At 40.2% G+C, this 21,573-nt stretch overlaps 1 long non-coding RNA gene across 2 annotated transcripts in view; it reads left to right on the forward strand.

Annotated features, from left to right (window-relative positions):
• Window positions 1–21,573, forward strand: part of LOC149871956 (uncharacterized) — a 198,277-nt gene that overhangs the window by 133,531 nt on the left and 43,173 nt on the right. The window lies entirely within an intron of this gene.

The following is a 21,573-nucleotide window of genomic DNA, read 5'->3' on the forward strand; positions in this document are numbered from 1 at the left end:
CTGCTTCCCAGGGCAGGTTTTTATACTACTGAGGCCAACACAGGGCAGGTTTTTATACTGCTGGGACCAGCTGGGCATTCAAATCCAGGAGGAGCTGGGCAGGGTTATTTTGCCCCAAGTGGCACAACTTGCCTCACACCAAAGAGCATGTCTGGGAACATGCGTTCAGGCAAAAATCCCCAGCTCTAATTTGTGCTGCTCCTATATGAGCTACTGCAAGTGCACATGCCTGCATGTGTGGACGTGCTCTATGATTTTGAAAATCAGTTTGTATATATGTGCTAAATTCTTCCCGTTTGTCATTAGATCTGGTGACTGGATGTGTGATTTATAATATTAGGTCCACCATCCAATTCACAGCACAGCAACTAACTTCTATATAAATAGATATATTTGCAGATATATTTGTTATTTAACTCAGTCTCCAACGTAGCTCTAAACTAGCATGGGTGGAAAGTAGGGAACCTCAGTGGCAAGATAATTTTCAGTTGATGTGGTAAGAAAGGTATTCACTTGAACCAGCTGCTGATATCCTTCTTATAGAGTGTCAGCCACAAACAGCAACCTGAAAAGGTTATATTATACTTCAGTGAAATCAGAGGTTTTGTAAGGGGATGATTTAATCAAGTCAAAAAGAGATATAATTCTGATCACATCCTTCCCCTGGAGATCATGGTAAACTGGTCTGAAGTGCTGCATTGGAAGGTGTGGCTAGGAATCATTAGGCCTCTATGGATTAACAAAGCTAAAAGATACATGCATTGGGGAGGATTGGTAAATATGATAGAAAAGATCATATTTAATATCTGAATCATCCAGGCACAAGGAGAAACCACACTGCTTGGGGGATGGCTGTATTTTTTTTACTACTTTTGGGGAGAGAACCTTTTGAGAACTTGGCTGTGGGTAAACAGATATAGCCAAGCTATTTTGATCCCTTCTGGTAGCAGGTGTACACAATGTACACAGCACTGATTTCATGAGTGGTGGCTGGGGTCTTCTTCTCTACCAACTGGAACTGCAAATAGTTTTAGGGGAAGATATCCCTAAAGTTGCTGAGGAATGGGATGGAATTCCTAGTGTGTGGCACAGCAAGGAGAGTCCCTTTTTCCAGCTACTTAAGTGTTACATGAAGGGAAGGCAGTGAAGTCATTCTTGCAGGACTTACAGCAACAGGCAGGGTTCAGGTTGTGAAGGGAGAAGGGGAATGTGTAGGAGGAAATAATGAAAAGGGAATGATGACCTGCGCTGGAGTAATTCCTGGATAGATCCCAAATAAGTTAGTGAAGTTGCAGCCTAATTAAAATACCTGCTTTGCATCTTATTTTCTTTCCCATTCTCCAGGACAAAGCTCACTTAGCAAATAGTTTGTATACTTTTTGTACCTTCCACTGGAAGGAAAGAGTTCCATTACATTTTAGTGGCTCTGGCTACTCTGCTAACTTTGCCTTCAAGTCATTGTAAATCAACATCATTCCTCTCTTACTGAGCCATTCAAAAGATACGTGCCTGGTAATGAAAGATGTGCCTTTTGAGTGATTTGAGAAGGGCACTGTCCTTCATCATGATGTTGTGTTACAGGGCAATTGTGGACAAGACAGAGCACACTAAGGCTGATTCTAGTGTTCCTGCTACCAAGGGGTTGCTTTCAGAGTGCTAAGGAGATGAAAGAGGCAATCAAGAGAGAGATTCTGTTTGACGCTCCACTGAAGGAGTATTTGGCTAGTTTTTGTGCAGTATATTTCTGATGGCTGCTGACACATGAATAGGAGAGACCTGAAGGTGAGTCTACATCCCCTCATGAGATACAGAAAAGGGCACAGGGCTGGCTCCCTTTTTTTCTACCATCTGACCTCACCGTACAGGCAATCTGGGCAAATCTTATGATCTAAAAACTTTTACAAGATGAAAGTTGGGACTAAGCTGGGAGGAAAATTCCACATAAAAGAGAAGGTGCAGAGACTTGGCAGAGACAGACAGCTGCATTTTAGTCCTGCATGCTTAATAGTGTAAACAACTTTTGTTAGTAAGCTTTGTATGACCATTCAGGAAACCCTCTATTTAGACAATGTATCTTGTCAACCATTTCCTGTGTGTGTAAAATGTAATTCGTCACCCTGCACTGCCTTGGCATAAGCCTTGTAAAGAACATACTGAATTAATGAATATTTCATAAAGATGTGATTTATTAGCATTCCTCTGCCTTTGCTTTGAAAATGATCCATCCTTCAAAAGCTGAGCACACAAAAGCTATCTGCAGGTATGGAAACTAAACTGAACCCCCTGAAGGCAAAAGCAGGATTTCTTAATAACCTCTGGGCCATATAGACTTTAGAAGAGAGATTTAGTCAATCTTCTATTAATATTTCAGATGGTAAAGAAACACAGTACCAAGTTATTATATTGTCAGAACTGTGAGGTATTCCATATAAAATTATTTCAGACTTAGTTTTTCACCAAGAGTTTCATCAAGTGTTAGGTGAACCTATAATCAAATAGGTCACAACATAGTACAGATACCCATGGGCCAGTCCTGCCAACCATAGCAACCTACATTTCCTTACTGCCAGAGAGCTGCATCACTTTCAGAGCCCACTACTAGCTGCCTTATACAGCCACATGAAATCAACAGTGTTACATACTTGTGCTCTCATCATACCCATTAATGAGCTTAGGTATCATCTAGTACAAGTGCTGTTACAAGAAGTGTCCTTTTGCTGCAATCGTTATTATTTATTGTGCTCAATCAGTCTGCACAGTGCTGTATGCTATAGAGGAAGACATTGTCCCTGTGCTGAGGGTTATAGTCTCTGGTTGACAGACATTAGAGTACAGACACAACATATACTAGAGTGCAACAAGCTTTCAGTTTCTGAATGATGCAGATGTTTTTGCTTTGTTTCATATATTTATTTACTTATTTTGTCGTGTTTATTATGGATGAAGTGTCTACCCATTTAATAAACCCCTCAATTTACATAGTCGATCATGCTGTATTATACATCCTTTTCAGCTATTCTTTATGCACAGAGAATCTGGGTCTGTTACAGACCCTAGCTATAGATTTCAAACCGCTTAACTGAAACTGAAGAACTGTCTGTTTTCACATCTGGAAGACCATAGTTTAGTTATTGGTCAAGATGCTAATTACCGCTAACAATATTATCTCCTAACATTATACCTAGTCATAAATAAGAGAGCAGTGCCACAGTCTGGGTCAACACATCACCAATCTCTCAAACCCATTGGTTAGTTCTGCTAGGATGGATAGGGATCACATATTTTTCCTGTAGGATATTTTTTCCCATTGTCTGCAAACAATTGTGCAAATATCCTATAGTTATTCAAATTAATATTGATTTTGTTTGTGATTAGATGAGTCCACAAAGATGTGTTAATTTTAAAAAATAATTTTATTTGAATACAAGTTCATACACCTTGTAAACACTCATGGCAGAATAACTCATCTGAAAAACTTAAGCGCAACAAACTGTGTAAAGAAAAAAACAATTTAGCTTTAATTCCCAAATTTATCTCTTTTGGTAATTTGAAACAAAATCCTTTTTTTCCCCCTGTATATTTTAAAGAACATTATATAGGACTGTAACCACATGAATAATTAACATTAATAGGAGCTGAATGGTTGAATTCCCATGGAACCTTTTCAAAATTTACCCTTGGATGTTATTTTAATATTTTCTTTGTATGTGTGTATGAAAGTAGGATTAAGTAATGAATATGTGTATATGTATATCATACTCATAATTTAGGACTAGAGGCCCTAGAGGCCCCGGGCTGGCTGCACTATCTTCATCAGTTCCTGTCTGTTGTGTGCCTTTTCCTCCAGTTGTCCACATTTAATTTCTTTAGGTCTGAAGGCAGGTTTATTTTCTGTATATCCATCCTATGTGCAGAGCAGAACATTGTCTACCCAGCTGTCCAAATGTTAACATATCATCATCTTCTTAACACGTTAGAAAACCTAAGGAAACAAACACAGGATAAACGTGTACAGCTTATAAGGGCATGCAGTTTCACACAGTTGAGAATATTTAGCAGGTTAACTCCAAGTGTCAGCTATTAAACAAACACTTTGGTATAATATATATGTTTTTTAAAGACTGTTTACAATAAGTATCTGTCACAATAATGCATTTAGTCATATTGCAAACTATTGTATTTGTATTAAACAACATTACTCAAAAACGTTCATTCAGACACACTAAATTTTAGCAAGAACATAATTTTCCAGATGGTTCTGTGTGGGCGAAAGTGTTTTGTAATGCTTTAGAGTGGACTCTATGAAGCATATGAAATTAGGAGACAACTAAGTGGAATTTGGATTCCACTCGAGCAGAGAGGATTTTCAGGCAGCACTGAAGACCACGGGTGCCTATATACGAGCACATAGGCTGCTCTGTTGCACTGGATTCCAGTGTGCCGGAGCAGATTCAATTAATCAAGCCTGCTGGAGCATAGCAATTGCTGCACTCCAGCAGCCTCCTGCATCTTGTGTATCAGTGTCCCCATGCTTAAAAATGGCATTAAAGCTCATCAAATGAGCTTTAGTTCAAGAGCCCCTGCCACCATTTTTAAATTCAGGGCTGCTGATACTGGAGATGTGGCAGTGCTTTAATTAGAGTGGCTCTCAGAGTACATGTAACAGTGCCCCTAGCATCTCAAGATGGATATCAAAAAATGAAATCCAACACAATTTCAAACCACCAGTTACTTCCCACAGTCATCTCACATCCTGGAGATGGCAAGTAAATGGTTACGGAGTGAAGGCCCATTCCACGAGCCTTCTTGACAACTTTCCACTGGCACTGAGGAAGAAGCGTAGGAAGCCATACCCATAGAGCTAAAATAAGCTACTCAAGTTGAGCAAGGGAAGGGAAGGGAAGAAAAGTATCAAAGCCCAAATGTATAAAGCAGAGGCCAGAGGTGAGGCAGAGGTGATCCTGGATTATCAGGAGTATTTTTGGTAGAAGCAGATAAGGTCCAAGGATAAAACATGTGGCTGACATAACGTGGTGGCTTAAAAGTGATGCTGTTGAATTTTGTCATAAAAAAGACAAAGGAAAAATAAATTATAGATAATTTATAAAGAAAAGAATGGCAAAAAGAATTGGGTCTTTACAAGTTATTTATCCAGGCTAAGTTTTTAAAATACCAATGTTGAAAGACCAATATAGTCCCTCTTGAGTAACAGCTTACCAAATTCTTTTCTCAGCTATATTTTTCATATTTTATGGATTTAATTTTACACTACACTGTCCCCATGCAAACCCATTTACTTCTATAGGGTTGCAGAGTATATGGATCCACATAGAAATTGCCCCTAAAATTCCAAGGATTAGATTCTGCTTCATTTTTTTTTAATATAAAATAGCTTCTTCAAAGTCACTGAGTTACTTTGGATTAGATGGAGTACACTGGATTTGCAGTATAAAATGGTATCTAAACTAAAGATTTTGTATTTTTAAGTAGTTGATTCTGCCTTCCATATACACCAACATTTCTATTTTATAGTTTTATAACTTCCATTTTATAATTTCTATTTTATAATTGCTCAAACCCTAATAAAGGTCTTTTATTTTTAAAGAAGCTCAGATTATCAGACTTTAGTTTTTATCATCTCTTTTTTCTTTACCAATCCCTGGTACAAATGAACCAATTTTTATTGTGTGACTTTGGAATTTTATAATTTTTATTCACTGGGGAACATATTAATTAATTAGGGGAACACTTACAAATATGTATATATGTATGGGTGTATCAGCTGCCTTCAATTTCATGATTTATTGAATATAGGTTGCTCTCACAAGTTTAAATCTCATAGCACAGTGAAATATTTTAAAATGTTTTCTCAGGCTTAACCTCCAGGGATAGAGGGTTGGATTTTTGTTTTTTTTTCAGTATGACGTGTCAACCATTATAGATTACAGGAGAGAGAAAATATAAAAGGAACAGTTTTGCTTTGTTTTGTTCCTAGTGGGATATCACAAAAAGTAGCCCCTAGGGCCTCCAGGCTTAAGGTGAAACATTTTTCTTAAAGTAGCAGGACTCCCACAAGGAAGTCTAAAGGGAATTAAAAAGTTCCCAGACTGTGAGAATACAATACACAGTGACAAACAGCTATTTATTTTAAAAGAAGTTACGAAGGAGTCATGAATTGGACCCAGCTAAGGAACGGACAGAAGGCAGCTAATGCATTCAAGAAAAAGCATGTTATGTGTTGCCTTGGTATGGTACAAATGTGGTATAAAACACTATAGAGGACATTGTTATAGCATTTATTTTTAAGTTCATTTAAATCATAGGGCCAACTCCATATTGTATGGATGTCAAATAGTCAATCATCCCTTAACTTCAATGACAGCATACTTCTGAGCCTACTACATCCCAAGCACTGAATGTAATGTTAACAAATAATACAAGGGAATAGACAACAATTTTGTATGAAATATAGGACATATGGTATTAAAATGTACTCTGTTAAAATGGAAGACATTTGAGAGGCATGAAAAGAATGAAGGTAGTATCCTTTTTGCTTTGATTTTTAACATTTTCTCCCCTTGGCTAGGGACAGAAATTACACATAAGCCGATATAAGTGATTGGACACCAGTTCAAATTTGTAATACAAGAGAAGTTCAGTGCACCTAAAGTACTTTTAAAATGTCTGAAACCAGTTTAAGATAAACCTGAATGGATGTAATATCAGACTTAACTCGTACAGGCTGTAACAAAAGGAGCCTGAGCAGCATTCTGTCTAAGCTGGCTGCATGGCATGAGTGCGCCTGCACAGCCATATATCCCACACAGCTTAGAGGGAATGCTGGGCCCAAGAGGCCCCACAAGCAATCCCAAGAATCCAAATGGGCTGAGCAAGTCCCAAACTTACCTCCTGTGCAAGAAACAACAGAGCCAAGATGACATGTGGTGCCACCACTGCAGTTTAAGACCCAGCTGTCAATCAAGCCAGGTGGTACCAAGCCGATAACATCAGCCCCCAGCACCATTGTGGGAGATTTAAAAGACACCCAGAGTGCCAGGAAGAGGAAAGGAGAGCCTGCCTCTGTGGTAGCTGTGGCAGAGGCAGTGACAGGAGACCAAGGCAGTAAGGTCTCAGAGCCCCAAGGTTCCATCTATACAGAGTCAAGCAGGCTTCAAGCTCCTAAGGCTAGGGAGTGAAGCCTCAATTACTTAGCAGAGCTAGTGGCTTTGGGGAGGTAGGAGAGTTGCCAGCAGGTTAGGAAGGGCATTAGCCAGAATAGAGGCAATACTTGAGAAATTAGATTCCTCTTCATTTCTTTCTTTTTCCCTTTTTTTCCTTTTTTTTTTTTTTGTTTGAAGGCTATCTAGGACTGGGACACACCATAGTTCTAAAGTCAGGTTTTAATTCCAAGATTAACCCCTTGTCTGTAAGTAGGCAAGAGAGCAATCCAGATAAGATTAGGAAGTACCTTCAGAATTGCCTCAGGTCAAAACCTGGATCAGGCCAGAATCCTGCATCAGTCCATTGCCTCAACACTGATGGGTGGCATGGGGCTGGGGGTGTAGGGGAGGTGGAACCCCCTTCATCAAATGCTCTCTGATCAGTGAGTACCCACCTTGTGGGACCCCTTTATTAAACAACATTGAACCCCTCCTATTCAATTTTTTATCATCAAAGTCATGGCAGGAAAGCTGAGGGGAGGCCTAGCTTGGCAGGGACTCAAGAAAGCTCCACTATCAGATAATCAGGACCATTACACAAGTCAAAACAGTTTATTGAACTTCTGTCCCAGATCTCTTCCACATTCAAGATAACTCACAGTCCCCCAGCATCCCAGAATCCTTTGCACCTCCCCCACAAACTCCTCACCTCATGGGGTAGGCAAGCTAACCTTGGCCCAAGCTGTCTGCTTCAGCTGAGCAGGGTGGCATGCTCTAGTGCTCACCCAACTTTAACCCTGGGCCACTACAGGCATGTGGCTGTATTTCTGGAATCAAAAGTTAATGTCTGCTCACTTGCTTATCAGTTCAATCTTTGCAGTTTAGACAAATCTGCAAAAACTGAATCAATTCAACCTTGGGCTTTTTGACTTTCTGTACTTAGCCCTTCTCTCTAAGTAAATGTAGTGCCTATGAGAGCTGCACACTAACAAGGCTGTCTCTGTAAGTTTCTCCAATTCTCCCTCACTTATAACAGTAAAATAATTAGGGATAGTCAGAAATATTTCATTGAAAAAAATTCCCACAGAATTCAATTAAAAAAATCCAACTATTTCCATTTTCAATCGGTTCTACAAAAATATAAATTACTAAGTATACTTTGTATTATGTAGTACTAACCATCAGGGCATGTCAAAGTCTTGTAAAACATAGTACAGGTGTTAACTCTGTCTTAGAGAACCTGAAGTACAGAAAGATATTCTTTCATGACATTTTCCTGCTCCCACTCCAGTAGGGAATAAAGAAGAGAATCAAACAGACTGTGATCTTGTTGTTCTTGCTACCATAATGGCTCATAGAGCACCAATGCAAGCTGGTGCAACTTAATATAACAGCATTTAGGCTTAGTTATCCCAAGAGCCATGCAGGTCCCCCCCCGGGAGGCCCCAAATTTAGGATGTTTAGAAATCTTAAATCCAAATTCCACTTAGTTGCTTCCTTATTTCATATGCTTCATAGAGCAGCATAGAATAATTGCCTTTGTAACTCACTAACAACACTGTGCCATCATGCTTTCTCACTGTCTCACTGGACTTGTTTTGAGAGCATTTATGAATTGGCTTATTGTATTATAACATGCACTTTTAATTTATGCATGTGTTCCCATGCTCTAAAGCCCAACATAGAAGTTACTACTTCAAAAGCTCTGAAAAATCACTAAGAAGAAGTTACTGATCAAATATTTTCACTACATTAAAATTGTATTTATTTTTGTATTACAGACTTATAATTCAAAGGGCCTTTTCCTTTAAGAGAAGGTAATAATTCCATACATTGCTATGGAAACCATTTATTTCTTTCCTTGAAAGCTTTCATCTCCACTTTTGTTACATTTTCTATGCCTCAGAACTCTGTAGCCACCACTTTGTTTCTCCCTGGGATTATGATTATGACTCTATTAATCTAGCAACACCTTGCTCCTAAAAATAATCATTTCTTTGCTCTCAAATTTTGTTATTTTTCCATCTAAAGAAATTCAAAATAGAAGATTAATCTATCAGCCTCTTTTTTGTGTTTCTCAACTGTTATAAACATATTTTCAATATCAGAGGAAGAAATATTAAATATAATAAATTAACATGATAGTTTCCATTTTAGTTAAAACTTCATAGAATTGTTTGCCAGAAACTCAAATACTTACCGACAACCCCTCTCAAGCTGAGTTCTTCCCTCAGGTTTGTGATGAATATAAATAACTTGCATAAGTAGTGCCAATGTACTGCTGAAAGAATTCAATTCTCCCCCTACCTACAAAACCAAGGGTGCATTGTTTTCATATGCACTACTGCAAAGATCTTGTGGTGCTCATATCTGCCTCTTATGGTCTCAGTTATACTTTAAAACATGTTTGGTTTCTTCAGTTGATAGTTTGTGTCACCTCTCTGGAAATAGAATAATATGTGTAGTAGTATGTATATGCACACATGCAAAAATAGTGCAAAAAATTATTACACATGTAGAAGCTCTTCTGTCAAAACTGGAATGTATTTTATGAGTATATTCATGATCTGAATGAGTCCAAATAAGATCTTAAGAGGACTTTATGTGCCAAAGTTGAACATTACAATCCATAATATCCTTGCTTAGTAGCTCTCTAACTCATTTAGCGATCTCTTTTTGATCTGGACATTCCAGGTATCTATCAATTCTGCTCTCTCCATGGCTAGGGACAGAAGTTACACAGAAACCAGTAAAAGTGATCAGAAACTAGTTTAAACCTGTAATAGAACAGAAGCTTGGTGCACATAAACTAGTTTCAAAATGGCTGAAACTGGTTTAAGATAAACCTGGTTGAACGTAGTATCAGACTTAACTGATTTGAGTCAAACCAGTTTATGAAACTTCTGTCTCAGACCCATTCCTGGTTCAATTTAAATCATATTTCTCCAGCATCTCAGCATTTTGCAGCCCTAGACTGGGGTCCCCACCCCTCGGCTCCCTAGTTGGAGCAGTGAGGGTTGGCTCCCAACAACTAGGGAGGTTGGGGGCAAGCCCGGCTTAGGATATAGCTCAGTCTATGTGGGAGGAGACTGCCTCTCCCCACAAAAACCCTGGCTGGGGGCTTGGGCCAGGGAGGGGGGTTAAACACCCTTTTCCTCACTCAAACTTACTGATGGCTGCAACTGTGGACTACAAATCTCAGAGGTCCCCTTAAGCAGAAAGAGGAAGTGATATGCAACCCTGCAGAGTCTTGCTGCTGTAATTCTGGACTGCAAGTCCAGAGCACATGGGGGCTGCAGGAAGAAGAAGTGAACATACAGACAGAGAGCCGTGCTCTAGCACTTTCCAGCTTTTGGCATGAGCCACTGCAGGCATGTGGCTGTATCTCCTGAATCAAAGGTAAATGACTATTCACTTCTGTTTTAGTTTAATCTGTGCAGCTTAAACTAACCTGGAAAGACTGAATTGATTCAGTCTCAGGCTTTTTGACTGACTGTACATAGCCCACATGTCTGGATTTCTCCTGCTGTAAGCAGTTTGGTACTTAGAGATAACTCATATTTTGCCTGTCCCAATGACTTCTCCACACCTTGCATTAAGTATTCCTTGGAAAAAATGAATAAACATTTCTATTCTGCTGGGGCAGGGAGTTTTCCTCCCTGCCAGGAAAACCAAACAATCCTTCTGGCCAGGTATCACTTCCTGGCCCCACATAGCTTTCCTTCCTGGGTGCCAGCGAGCCAGTTTTAAGAGGACAAGTAGAGAATGCTCTGTACAAGTTATAGCCCATGATCTGCTGTCTAGAACACTTTGGTAGAAAGCAAGGGATCAAGAGTCAATTTCCCTTGGGCAAGGGGTGTCTAGAACCTGTGGATCTCTCACTCTCTGTGCAAATGCTCTAATCAATAAGCTACTGGGCTAAAATACGGAGGAGAGAAGCGGATATCAAACACTGCTCTGGTATCATATACTCCCACAAATTGTTGTTTTCTTTTCTGTGACTAAAGTTTCGGGACTTATCTGAGATGACACACATGCTGTGTTGCTCTGGAGCCTGTGTAGCCAGTGTATAGCCTCCTGGGGTTTCTGAGAATTCAAAATAGTCCTGCCATAATTGGTACAGATTATTAAAGAAATACTGATCTGCTTTGAGTGAGTTCTTGTTTGACTGTTTCCCAGATGTGCTGCATTAGTAAATAAGTTGGTGAATTAAACTGTTTGTGATTTTTGAGTTTTTTTGCCTGTCTTTTTCCTCTGTCCTGGACAAAACTTCAGCCATGTAAGGTAGGTCTTGATATTAGCTAAAGAAGTGAGACATTTAATATATGTCAAATTCAGCAATTATTTAGCATACATATTCAGTGTACATGGAAAATTGTTTTAAAAAGTAAATGGGAGCTTTTACAACACATTTTATTCATAGAAACTTTCCATTCAGAAGATGCTGTAGATATTAATGTATGCATGCAACATGCATTGTAAAGCATACATTTTATAATATCAAGATGAGGAGCAATTCCCTGAACATGAATCACACAGGAGCTCTTCAGAGCCTTGACTACCTCTAAATAAATGAGTGGCTAAATGGTTAAAGTGCTACTAGGCATGCCAACCAGGGATACCCCTTCTTTTCCATTATTTACTCTGTTTCTGGATTAAGTTTGCTTTTAGCAATAATGTAAGTTCTGTAAATTGTGAAAGGAGAAATGTGCATGGGCTGCAGTATATTAAGTGAAATGCCAATTTGGGGGCTGTAGTAGTTTTGGGTATAAAAAGAAGGAAACATGCTAGTAGCTATTTTATTTTCTGTATTTATGTTACACATGCTTCTAGAGGGTTCCTGACCAGATGCTTGTATTGCCTATATATGGTATTTCATACAGCCGTAACCAATATGATTAATAAAACAAATGTGTCCTTTGAAGAGATATGAGATCATGTAATGTAAAATGCAGACTTCCCTGATATCCTGAAGATTCCAAAAATCTCTCCAAGTATTGCTATAGTTTTTAAACCTTTGCCATCTATTAAATTACATTCTTTACCCTTGACATATTCCATCCTTTCAGTCAATGTTTCCCAAACTTCTAAAAGCTGAGTTCCCCTTCAGAAAATTGAAACCAATCAAATCCTTTAATCCCTGAGCCTTTAAAAGAAAGAGAGGCTTTAAAAATTAAAAGAGAGGGATTTTCTGTCATCGTGGGATTTTCCCATACCTTACTATCTTTTTCAAGGATGACAATCACAGATTTCACCATTTTTCCTTTATAATACTTGTAGAATGCATACATAGTCTTAAAATCAATTACTACTCTACTCCTTCCTTTTCTTAATCTCCAGTTGCTCCCCCTTGAAATCACTCCGCATTTTTGCACGTGCAGACACTACAGTGCCGGGCGCTTTGCTTGCAGATATATAAGTGACAAAATGCACATTAGTGCTGAGAAAATGGCAGCAGTGGACTTTTGAACTAAAGCACATATGAGATGTTTTAGTTCAAAAGCACACCCCACCATTTTCTGCATGCTGATGCGAATTATACAATTGCTTGCAGCACAGTGCAGTTCACATCCGCTTGCGTGCAGAGCAGACCCGATTAATCAAGTCTTCTCCGAAGCGGAGGATCTCCAGCATGTCACGGGACAGAAAGGTATAAGTCCCTGTCATGCACATACAAAACATTTGCAATGACAGTATTGTGAATATAGAACAAAAAAGATCCACTATGGTAACACTGCCAGTTATTTCTCTGGTGAAAGCCTAAATAGAAGATAATACCATATTTATTTACATAGCTTACACACTTCCCCCACAAGAAATAGCCATCCAATATTAGCGTGCATGTCTCAAATGAGGAACTGATATTTGTGCCACAGTGGAGATGAGGGGCAGGGGGGAGTGGGAAACACTAGAATGGTGGCAAGCTCACTCAGTGTAGGATGTTCCAGCTGCATAAAGCAGAGGCAGAGTCCCATCATCAACATCCTTTCCCCTACTCCTCCTGTAGGGCCAACAGCTACAGGTTTAACTTTTTCACAGCCACTGCTAAATTAAACCAGTAGCTGCTGGCTCCATAGAGGCAGCTGTGACACTGACAAGGGGACCCTACCCCAGTCCATGCAGCCAAAGCACTTAGCCCTTGGTGAGTCAGCACCACTGCAGGTATGACTAGGGAAAAAAATGTTTTCTTCATTCTGCCTTCCCGTGATAAGGTGCATGTCTTATTTGGGGGTATGGGATATACAGACCAAATATAGGGTAAAAGTCCCCTTCCTTCTTGATCAAAGCTTCAGAAGTAAAGAAGTTTTGGCTGGGACAGCTTAGGAAAAAACATATGTGTGGCTTCTTTAAGGCCTAGCCCTAGTTCTCCCCAGTTATTCCTAGTTATGTGGCCCCATTGTAGAAATCTGTTAATATCACTAGATGGAGAAAATGCTGGGGTTGGGCAAATGTTAAACAGCTGAAAAAATCTAAGGCATAGTAAAATAAACGTTGCCTCATAATAACTAGTTTAAACAAGGAAACAGGGAGCCATAGCACCTGGTTGAAAATGTTGATTATAGAGATATCTATGTTTTTCCTCTACTTAGAGGAATACCTAAACCCTCCACATTTATAGCACAGTATAGTTATTAAACTATGCTCTTCTAGTCCCTCCTTTACCATTATACTGCCTGAGGCCAATGATTTCAAAGTAACGTTTTCTGAATAGAAAGGGATGGAAAACCAAAAGAAAAATCACTAATCCCTTTGTGATGGAGCTTTATCCAGTCCCGAGAGAGTCCCTCCATCGGATTATATCCATTCCGATTCTGTCTTTGACACTAGAAACTTGGCTGTTCTATGTTTGAGTCACAGTAACACTTATGAAATGAATCAAAGTGAAAAGCCCCTGGTAAAGTTAGTCCAAATTGAGTTTATAGCTTTCTGATGCATCATGATGCATACAGCAGCCAACTTCCAATTCTGTGCCTTTACCTAAAATGCCCCCCCGAACAATTCTTGCAAAGGGGTTTATGACAGCAAAATACAGATGTAGGGATCGCTGTCTAACCCAGCTAACCCAACTTATGAGAATTTTTATAGCTTTGAAATTTTCCATACAATTCAATGAAGGTTAAACTGGGATTTTTTTCATACATAAATGTATAATAGAAGCATTGGTTGACACAGATATCATAAAATATGCTGCATAGATAAAATGGCAAGTCATTCAATCCTGATACTCAAGATTGCATGCTTCTCCAGTATTATAATATTGGAGCAATAGCTGTAATGTTGAATTTTAGCCATTCCTATGAACCCCATTATCATTGGGTGATATTGAATTATATGTACTGGGGTCTTTCCCAATAAAGAAATTCCCATGTTTATAGTTTAGCTAGCAAATATTTATATGTATTATAATACAGTGTAATTGTACGTACAAATTTTCTTTTGGAAAATTAATATATGTTTTCTATGGTCAAACAAATGTCAGCTTATGTTTATCTACCAAAGAAAAGTCACAAAATTGATTATATTCAATGGATTCTGCCTTAAATAAATACATAAAACCTTCTGCTAATTTTTATCAAAAGAAATTTAAATGCTTTCAATAGCTTTGAGTTATGAACAAAGCTGCCAGTTTGTTTTAAACACAATATCAAACATGTTTTTTCTGTAACAAAGATCACCTTTCATAGCCATTATTACTTTATCCAATATTCAGTCTACTTTTTTAGCATTATAATTTCTGCCTGGTGAAAAATAAAATAATCACACACATTTAAAAAACATTAACATTCATAATTTTCTAGGGAGGTACTTATAAAGAAAAAAGTGAAAGTCAAAAATATCTGCAACTGGTAGGCAGAAATTATATAAACTGTCAATGCAGACAGTTTCTATTGCTGAATTCTACTGGCATAGCTAGACAGAGACAACAAATACATTTTAAATTAGCTGATTAGAAGATGCACTGAAATATCAAACCAATAATCTAAAAAATTACTATAAATGTAGAACTGACATTTTGAATATAGGAACAAATATCATTCAGTGAGGTGGGACAGGTTAAAAAGATTTTAAGGTCTTAAGAAATGTAAAAATGATTGAATACCTAACCAGGGCTCACCTGGTGTTTGCAATCTGATATTTTTTACATCCAATTCTCATTTCAACTTTTTTTTTCTTTCTGCAACCTTTTATTGCCTCCTATCCTCCTTCCCTTTAACAAATGTATGGCATTCAATGAGCCTCTATCATGGAGATTCCTGTTATCCATTATACCTAGTACTGTCTCTGACAGTTTCCAGGCAAAAGTACCCCAAAGTTTATTGTCTACAACATTTCATAAGAAAAGGGCAACTGTTTAGAAAAAAAATAATATAGGCCAGGTGCAGACATTACCCTTTACTCCTGTTTATCTGGTTGGAAACCAGTCTAAACCTGTAACAGAACAGGACTTCAGTGCACATAGGCTCATAGATTCATAGGTGCTAGGACCTCAACAGATCATTGAGTTTGACCCCTTGTCTAGGCAGGAAAGAGTGCTGGGGGCAGATGACCCCAGCCTGATGCCTATCCAGCCTTCTCTTAAAGATCCCCAAAATAGGGGAGAGCACCACCTCCCTCAGAAGCCCATTCCAAATTTTGGCCACCCTTGATGTGAAGAAGTTTTTCCTGCTATCTAGCCTAAATCTGCTCTCTGTCAGTTTGTGACCATTGTTCCTTGTTACCCCAAGAGGCGCCCTGGTGAACACAGCATCTCCAATCCCTTGCTGTGTTCCCCTAAGGAATTTGTAGGCAGCCACAAGATCACCTCTCAGCCTTCTCTTGTGGAGGCTGAAGAGATCCAGGTTTCTTAGTCTCTCCTCATAGGACTTGTCCTGTAAGCCCCTAACCATACAAGTGGCCCTCCTCGGTACCCTCTTCAGTCTATCAGCATCCTTCTTGCAGTACAGTGTCCAAAACTGGACACAGTACTCCAACTGCGGTCTGACCAATGCTGCATAGAGGGGAAATATCACCTCCTTGGTTCTATTTATCATGCATCTCCTGATATATGATAAAGTGCGCTTAGCATTGCTGATGATTTTGTCACACTGACGACTCATGTTCATCTTGGAGTCCACTATGACAGATCCCTTTCCACTTCTGTGCTGCTAAGAAGGTCATTTCCTAGCCAGTAGGTGTGCTCGATATTTTTGTGCCCTAGGTGCAGCACTCTGCACTTGTCCTTGTTGTACTCCATGCTATTGTGTACTGCCCATTTTTCTAATCTGTCCATGTTTGCCTGCAATTGTTCCCTACCCTCCAAAGTGTTCACTTCACCCCACAATTTAGTATCATCCACAAACTTGGACAGGGTATACTTCACACCCACATCCAAGCCACTGATGAAGATATTGAAGAGTACAAGGTCCAAGATCCAAACCCTGCAGGACTCCACTACCCACATCCTTCCAAGTCGATACCGGTACATCTACTACCGCTCTCTGGGTGCAACTGCTAAGCCAATTTGCCACCCGCCAGACCGTATAAACATTTATGTCACAGCCTTTTAATTTATTTATGAGGATGGGATGAGATACCATATCGAAGGCCTTCCTAAAATCCAAAAATCCATATCCACCTCTACTCCTGCATCTAAGCATTTGTGACTCAGTCATAAAATGAAACCATATTAGTCAGGCATGATCTACCTGCTATGAATTAGGGCTGTGTGAAATGTCTCCAGCAGTTTTGTTTTGACACTGTTTAGATTCGTTTTGAGCTCAAAACTGTAAAATCAAAATGAAACGCAGAGCTTCAAAACTGCCTTGAAATGAAATGAGGCAAGTTGAAACATTTCAAAATTTTCTAAATGTTTTGAGTTTTGAAGCTCAAGCTGGGCTTGCCTGTAGGGAAACGGAAACTCAAGTAAAGAGAGGGAGAGGAAGAGGGGGGAAGGGGTGGGGAAGGAGTGCTCTCATTATTGACATTTTAGCTGGCCAGTGACTTTCATCCTTTCCTGAGGTCTCTTTCAATCCCATTGCTATGGGGGAGGGATGCAAAAACTGCATAAAAGGCAGCATTGTTTTAACTGCCCTGCTTTCTGCCTTGGTGTCAGTTGAGTGAGTGTGCACCTTAAAAGACATGCAGTGTCACCCACCCATGTCATGAGTTTTGCTTGTCAGCAACTAGAGGTGCATGGCCCCAGAACCTAGACTCCCCTTGCACCTATCCCCTTGACAGCTGGCTGGCTTCGTGGTCTGAGTAGGGGCTAGCATACCTACAGTTTTCACCATGCTGTGGCTTAACGTACACACAGTGTTACCCATGTCACAAGTTTTGCTTGTCTGCAGCTTGAGGTGCAGTTTTCCCAAAACCCCTGAATCTATCTTCTTGAAACTTAGCAGGTTTTGTTGCCTCATCAGGGCCTAGCAAGCCTGCAGTTTTGACCCTGCTGTGGCTTAACACATGCACGTGACATGAATTTTTTGCTTTCAGGAATCTGAGGTGCAGTTTCCCCCAAACCCCTGCACCTATTTCCTTGAAGCTTGGCAGGCTTGCATATTTAATCCAAATCAGGCCAGAAATGACAAAGTTATAGGCTGTTTTGAGTTCCCCATGTAGTAATGCCTCCTGAAGTTCTGGGCACCACACTTCAAGAGGGATGTGGCTAACCTTGAGAGGGTTCAGAATAGGGCCACTCGCATGGTCAGGGGAAAGCAGGCCAGGCCCTACAAAGATAGACTAAAGGACTTGAATCTATTCACCCTCCACAAGAGAAGACTGAGAGGGGATCTGATGGCTGTTTATAAACTCACCAGGGGGACCAGCAGAAAATAGGCAAGGCTCTGTTCCCCCAGGCACCACCTGGGATAACAAGGAATAATGGCCACAAATAGATTGAGAGCAGATATTGGGAGCTATTAATCTACGGTTAGGGCTGCCAGGCTCTGGAATGGGCTCCCGAGGGAGGTGGTGCTCTCCCCCACCTTGGGGGTCTTCAAGAGGAGGTTGGATAGATATCTGGCTGGAGTATTATGGTCCCAGCACTTGTTCCTGCCCAGGGCAGGGAGTCGGACTTGATGATCTGTTCAGGTCCCTTCTGACCCTAAAAACTATGAAACTATGACAGAAGACATGGCTCAGAGCTTCATGTCTGTCTACCATGCCAGGAAATGGGGGCAGGGGTTGGGGAATGGTGCCTCCCCTGCCCAAAGCTTGATGGCTTGGGTCTAGGAAGGCCAGGCAGGATCTGTACAGTGGGAGTCTCTGCTGAGAGCAGGGGATTTTGGGCATGTGTCTGACAGCCTATTAGGGATGGTCCCTGCTCAGCTGCCATTGGCTGCCTTTGACAATTTCCAGCATGCTGCGAGGTGTGCAGGAGCTTTCCACCTTCTGGCCTTGGCCAGTGCAGGTGTCTTCCTGCTTCCCCCTTACCAAAGGGCTAACATATGTGCCATTTGCTCCCAAACCAATCTTCACATTTTAGAGAAACTGCGTAGATTGAACCAATTCCCCCCTCAGGCTTTTTCAATGTCTATACTTAGCCATACAGATTTTTGTTTGGGAGATCTGAAACAGGTTGGGGTAATTACCCAACCCTTTTAAAAAGCTTCAATTGATATTGAGAGAACTGGTTGAACTTTAGGCCATTTAGCAAACTGCAATCTAAGAATATACTTACAGATCAATAGATAAAATTAAATCCTATTTAGATAGTTAGAAAAAGTTATATGCTTTGCAAACTTAGAATTCTTAAGTAGTAGCTAGTCTCTGTCCTCACCCCAGGATTAAATTTACCCAGCATGAATATTTTAAAGTAAGCTATTAATTCCCATCTCTGCAAAGACATTGAAAATAGCAATTTATAAAAAATGCCAAAACTGTTATTTAAAAATGTGATCTTGCAAAAGAATTGTATCATAGTCTGAATCACTTGAAAAGTGATAAGTCAAAGTGCTTTTCAGAGTTTAGGTTCTGCTTCCAGAAAATGATAATAGAACACACTGTAAAACATGATCTTTCATGACAGTCCCATACCAATCCTTTTTCATCTCAGTTCTAGAACTACATTTTTAATATTGCAATGCACTATTAGGCAAATCTGGAAATGTTGATTTTTATATCCAGTTCAAATTCAGCAATGGTGTAGCTGGGCAAATATGTGCCTGGTACAGCCATGTAATTCTGGGGACAATGTTGAATGCTGGAGTGATGTTTTCAGTGGCACAATCAACTGCTGCTGCTGTTGCGGCTATCTTTGTGCCCCCCTCACTCCCAACAAATGCAGTGCCCAGGCCTGCTGTTCCAGTTGCCAGATCCCACCTTTTTTGAGTTATGCTACTGAGATTCAGATCCTAAAAATAATTGGCTCCAAGTGTTTAATTTATAAAGATCACCTTGCATCTCTGCTCTTTCGCTTGAACTGATCTCCAATTGTTGTCTCGGTGACTTTTATCATTTTGACCTAGGAACATAAGCATGGAACAGACCTCAACAATCATCAAATCCAGTCCCCTGTTATCACAGCCAATCGCTCCATTCTTTTGAAAAAAGCCCATTAAAAATGTAATGCCAATCTTTAGGAAAATTCCGAGATTCAAACATTTAAAACTTTAAAAAAAAAGGGTAAAAAGCTGAGAACATTACAAAATGTTTTGGATAGGGTCAAAATGTTTCCTGGATACATACACACAATACAAATAATTCAGAATGATATTATTAGTAATCAAATAGAAAGTTAAAGGACATTATCTAAAAAACATAATACAATATTTTACTGTCAAAATAACTGATGAAATTGGTATGTTCCTGGAGAAAGTTTAGAATTTATCAAATTAACATACAGTAATTGGAAATTTAACCTGATTCTAATCTGGACCTAAATATATGGAACATATCTATCTAAGAGGGAAGTTTTGTTGAGCTGTGATGCTCTATGTTTTTTTCATAAAAGGAATGAACACTGAGTCTACAAAAGAAAATGCACATATAATGTTTATTTAGTAGATACCTGATTTTCATCATATTTTACAACATTATGGAGATGCATATGTAATCCCTTTGAACTGTAGGAGAGATCTTTTCAAAATGCTCCCTAGCATGACCAATGGAGCAATGGGCAGCTATTGCATCTGTCTTGAGAAGGCTAGTGAGCCCTTCTTCAGCATACTTGGTGGGGATATCATGGTAGCTGGTGGCTATGTGGGATGTATCACTGAGTTCAAGCAGAGTAAATGTAATATTAATAACTAGGGCTGTGTGAAATTTCATTGGCTGCTTCGAATCAACACTGTTTCAACTCACTTTGAGCTTGAAACAATGAAATTGAATCAAAATGAAGGGTTTCTAACAAGGCTCAAAACAAAATGAAGCTACTTGAAATGTTTTGAAAGTTTTGAAACATTGCAAGTTTTGAAGCAGCCAGCAGCCATGTGGTGGGAGACAGGGAAGAACCAGGGCTGTGCTCCCAGTGGTTTTGCAGACCCATATGGCTCAGCCAGGAGCACAACCCTGGATCTCCCCACGGCCGGGCTGTGGGAAGCCGATCACAGCACAGGGGAAGGGAACTGAGCCTGGGCTTGGTTCCCCTCCCCAGAACTATGATTGGGCTGGGGAAAGGAACTCAGCCCAGCTGGCCCTTCCCCAGCCAGATCTTAGCTCTGGGGAGGGGAACTCAGCTCAGCCAGCCTAGTGCTGAGGAGGGGAACTCAGCCCACTTCAGCTGAGTTCCTTTCCCTGGCCTCATTGTAGTGCTGGGGAAGGGAACTCAGACCAGCTGGGCTGAGTTCCTTTCCCCAGCCTGATCATAATGCTGGGGAGGGCAACTGGGTGATAGGGCTCAGTACTCTTCCCCAATTCCCCGGTCCCAGGTGGCAGCAGCTGGCTTGTCTCCCTCATCTGGCAGGCTGATTGGGGGTCCACAGCCCCGGGAGGACTGACCCAGCCTCCACAGCCCTCCCAGGGTTGCGGGCCCCTATCTGCCTGCCAGATGAGAAAGGCTGTTTCGAGCTTCCTAATTATAGCGTATGGGCCAAATGTCAAAACAGCATCACTGCTTCAACGAAACGAAGAGGAACAGAGGTTTCAAATTGAAATTAACTTTGAAATGAAACACTGTTCCTTTGAAACCTTGAAATTCAAGTCGAAATGGAATGGTGTCATTTCACACGGACTTAATAATAACCAAGTTCTAGAGCTATGTAAGAGTTGAGGCCCAGAGGAGGGAGTTCTATGAGAACTCTGGAAAGAGAGCCAGGGTCAGAGTTTGATTGACTGATCAGAGCATGAGTAGTTCTGATTCATTCTGGCAAAGGGGTAAATCTTTCCAATGTACCAGGAATTGAAAGAGGTTGAGAGGAATTGTAATAACTTTTGTCTCTACCAGAGAAACATCCTGCCCTGAACACCTGCTGGGAAAAAGATACAACAGAAGCAA

This window comes from Crocodylus siamensis, chromosome 2 (assembly GCF_052110815.1).
Source record: "Crocodylus siamensis isolate JL-2025a chromosome 2, ASM5211081v1, whole genome shotgun sequence".
NCBI lineage: Eukaryota > Metazoa > Chordata > Crocodylia > Crocodylidae > Crocodylus > Crocodylus siamensis.